Source organism: Sitophilus oryzae, unplaced genomic scaffold, assembly GCF_002938485.1.
Source record: "Sitophilus oryzae breed Bouriz unplaced genomic scaffold, Soryzae_2.0 scaffold_1385_pilon_pilon, whole genome shotgun sequence".
In the NCBI taxonomy this organism is placed as follows: Eukaryota; Metazoa; Arthropoda; class Insecta; order Coleoptera; family Curculionidae; genus Sitophilus; species Sitophilus oryzae.
In genome coordinates, this window is record NW_022146043.1 from 286,178 (window position 1) to 290,284 (window position 4,107).

The following is a 4,107-nucleotide window of genomic DNA, read 5'->3' on the forward strand; positions in this document are numbered from 1 at the left end:
CAAGACAAACCAGATCTTCAACGCCTAAATCGTCTACCCAAAGCGATCTGCCAGTGTCTGTATTCGGGTGCTAAGCCTTTGTGTTGGTCTTTCAGGTAAATCCTTTCCACGTTGAAAGCTTCAACGAGATATTTAGCATTCAAAAATTAAAAGCCCAATCTATTTCAACGATTCAAGGATATTCCAATGATATTCCACCAAATTGACAGTTGTTGTGTGTCATTTTAATTCTAAAGTAGTTTACATTTTCTGTAGTTTTTTAGATATCGTCTGTCGAAATTGTCGCTTCTCTTTTAGACAAACTTAAACTACATTTAAAGGAAATAAACAAATAAAACTCAATGTAATCAACTTAAAACTCTTATTATCTTAGGTAGATTCATATATAATATGTACAAAATCTATTTAAATAACATTGAATTCGCTAAAAGTCTTTCAAATTCAAAAATTAACTACTGCTAGTAAGTTTAACAAATAATAACAATAAAATACTTATTTAAACTAGACATAGAAATTAACCTATTTTGACTTCTCAATGTTCCCGTTTAAGGTCTTAATATCTAAAAGCGTGAATACTCTTTTTGTCTGGTATATCTTGGGAACTGATCTTTGATGGTACTATTTCTTCTGCCGCTTCTGTGATCTCTTTCCACGAAAAATCTACATCCCTTTTCTCAGTTAGTCTACTGCAAACCGCGTACCTTATAACAAATTTTCCGTTCAAATGTCCCGCAATTAAAAATACATTCTTTCTATCTGAAATCTTCTGCAAAAGTTTTTGCTTAGGGAATCGTCACCTTTAAGTCGGAACGTAACCAAACCCATGCTGCAACTGCAAGATTCAAATCGACTGTCTTTCTTTACAAGATCTTCCAGGTACTTGGCTAGACCGATTTGGTTTCTGACATGTTTCTGAATTCCTTCCACACCATAGATTCTCAAGACAAACCAGATCTTCAACGCCCTAATCGTCTACCCAAAGCGATCTGCCAGTGTCTGTATTCGGGTGCTAAGCCTTTGTGTTGGTCTTTCAGGTAAATCCTTTCCACGTTGAAAGCTTCAACGAGATATTTAGCATTCAAAAATTAAAAGCCCAATCTATTTCAACGATTCAAGGATATTCCAATGATATTCCACCAAATTGACAGTTGTTGTGTGTCATTTTAATTCTAAAGTAGTTTACATTTTCTGTAGTTTTTTTAGATATCGTCTGTCGAAATTGTCGCTTCTCTTTTAGACAAACTTAAACTACATTTAAAGGAAATAAACAAATAAAACTCAATGTAATCAACTTAAAACTCTTATTATCTTAGGTAGATTCATATATAATATGTACAAAATCTATTTAAATAACGTTGAATTCGCTAAAAGTCTTTCAAATTCAAAAATTAACTACTGCTAGTAAGTTTAACAAATAATAACAATAAAATACTTATTTAAACTAGACATAGAAATTAACCTATTTTGACTTCTCAATGTTCCCATTTAAGGTCTTAATATCTAAAGCGTGAATACTCTTTTTGTCTGGTATATCTTGGGAACTGATCTTTGATGGTACTATTTCTTCTGCCGCTTCTGTGATCTCTTTCCACGAAAAATCTACATCCCTTTTCTCAGTTAGTCTACTGCAAACCGCATACCTTATGACAAATTTTCCGTTCAAATGTCCCGCAATTAAAAATACATTCTTTCTATCTGAAATCTTCTGCAAAAGTTTTTTGCTTAGGGAATCGTCACCTTTAAGTCGGAACGTAACCAAACCCATGCTGCAACTGCAAGATTCAAATCGACTGTCTTTCTTTACAAGATCTTCCAGGTACTTGGCTAGACCGATTTGGTTTCTGACATGTTTCTGAATTCCTTCCACACCATAGATTCTCAAGACAAACCAGATCTTCAACGCCCTAAATCGTCTACCCAAAGCGATCTGCCAGTGTCTGTATTCGGGTGCTAAGCCTTTGTGTTGGTCTTTCAGGTAAATCCTTTCCACGTTGAAAGCTTCAACGAGATATTTAGCATTCAAAAAATTAAAAGCCCAATCTATTTCAACGATTCAAGGATATTCCAATGATATTCCACCAAATTGACAGTTGTTGTGTGTCATTTTAATTCTAAAGTAGTTTACATTTTCTGTAGTTTTTTAGATATCGTCTGTCGAAATTGTCGCTTCTCTTTTAGACAAACTTAAACTACATTTAAAGGAAATAAACAAATAAAACTCAATGTAATCAACTTAAAACTCTTATTATCTTAGGTAGATTCATATATAATATGTACAAAATCTATTTAAATAACATTGAATTCGCTAAAAGTCTTTCAAATTCAAAAATTAACTACTGCTAGTAAGTTTAACAAATAATAACAATAAAATACTTATTTAAACTAGACATAGAAATTAACCTATTTTGACTTCTCAATGTTCCCGTTTAAGGTCTTAATATCTAAAGCGTGAATACTCTTTTTTGTCTGGTATATCTTGGGAACTGATCTTTGATGGTACTATTTCTTCTGCCGCTTCTGTGATCTCTTTCCACGAAAAATCTACATCCCTTTTCTCAGTTAGTCTACTGCAAACCGCGTACCTTATAACAAATTTTCCGTTCAAATGTCCCGCAATTAAAAATACATTCTTTCTATCTGAAATCTTCTGCAAAAGTTTTTGCTTAGGGAATCGTCACCTTTAAGTCGGAACGTAACCAAACCCATGCTGCAACTGCAAGATTCAAATCGACTGTCTTTCTTTACAAGATCTTCCAGGTACTTGGCTAGACCGATTTGGTTTCTGACATGTTTCTGAATTCCTTCCACACCATAGATTCTCAAGACAAACCAGATCTTCAACGCCCTAAATCGTCTACCCAAAGCGATCTGCCAGTGTCTGTATTCGGGTGCTAAGCCTTTGTGTTGGTCTTTCAGGTAAATCCTTTCCACGTTGAAAGCTTCAACGAGATATTTAGCATTCAAAAATTAAAAGCCCAATCTATTTCAACGATTCAAGGATATTCCAATGATATTCCACCAAATTGACAGTTGTTGTGTGTCATTTTAATTCTAAAGTAGTTTACATTTTCTGTAGTTTTTTAGATATCGTCTGTCGAAATTGTCGCTTCTCTTTTAGACAAACTTAAACTACATTTAAAGGAAATAAACAAATAAAACTCAATGTAATCAACTTAAAACTCTTATTATCTTAGGTAGATTCATATATAATATGTACAAAATCTATTTAAATAACGTTGAATTCGCTAAAAGTCTTTCAAATTCAAAATTAACTACTGCTAGTAAGTTTAACAAATAATAACAATAAAATACTTATTTAAACTAGACATAGAAATTAACCTATTTTGACTTCTCAATGTTCCCATTTAAGGTCTTAATATCTAAAGCGTGAATACTCTTTTTGTCTGGTATATCTTGGGAACTGATCTTTGATGGTACTATTTCTTCTGCCGCTTCTGTGATCTCTTTCCACGAAAAATCTACATCCCTTTTCTCAGTTAGTCTACTGCAAACCGCATACCTTATGACAAATTTTCCGTTCAAATGTCCCGCAATTAAAAATACATTCTTTCTATCTGAAATCTTCTGCAAAAGTTTTTTGCTTAGGGAATCGTCACCTTTAAGTCGGAACGTAACCAAACCCATGCTGCAACTGCAAGATTCAAATCGACTGTCTTTCTTTACAAGATCTTCCAGGTACTTGGCTAGACCGATTTGGTTTCTGACATGTTTCTGAATTCCTTCCACACCATAGATTCTCAAGACAAACCAGATCTTCAACGCCCTAAATCGTCTACCCAAAGCGATCTGCCAGTGTCTGTATTCGGGTGCTAAGCCTTTGTGTTGGTCTTTCAGGTAAATCCTTTCCACGTTGAAAGCTTCAACGAGATATTTAGCATTCAAAAATTAAAAGCCCAATCTATTTCAACGATTCAAGGATATTCCAATGATATTCCACCAAATTGACAGTTGTTGTGTGTCATTTTAATTCTAAAGTAGTTTACATTTTCTGTAGTTTTTTAGATATCGTCTGTCGAAATTGTCGCTTCTCTTTTAGACAAACTTAAACTACATTTAAAGGAAATAAACAAATAAAACTCAATGTAA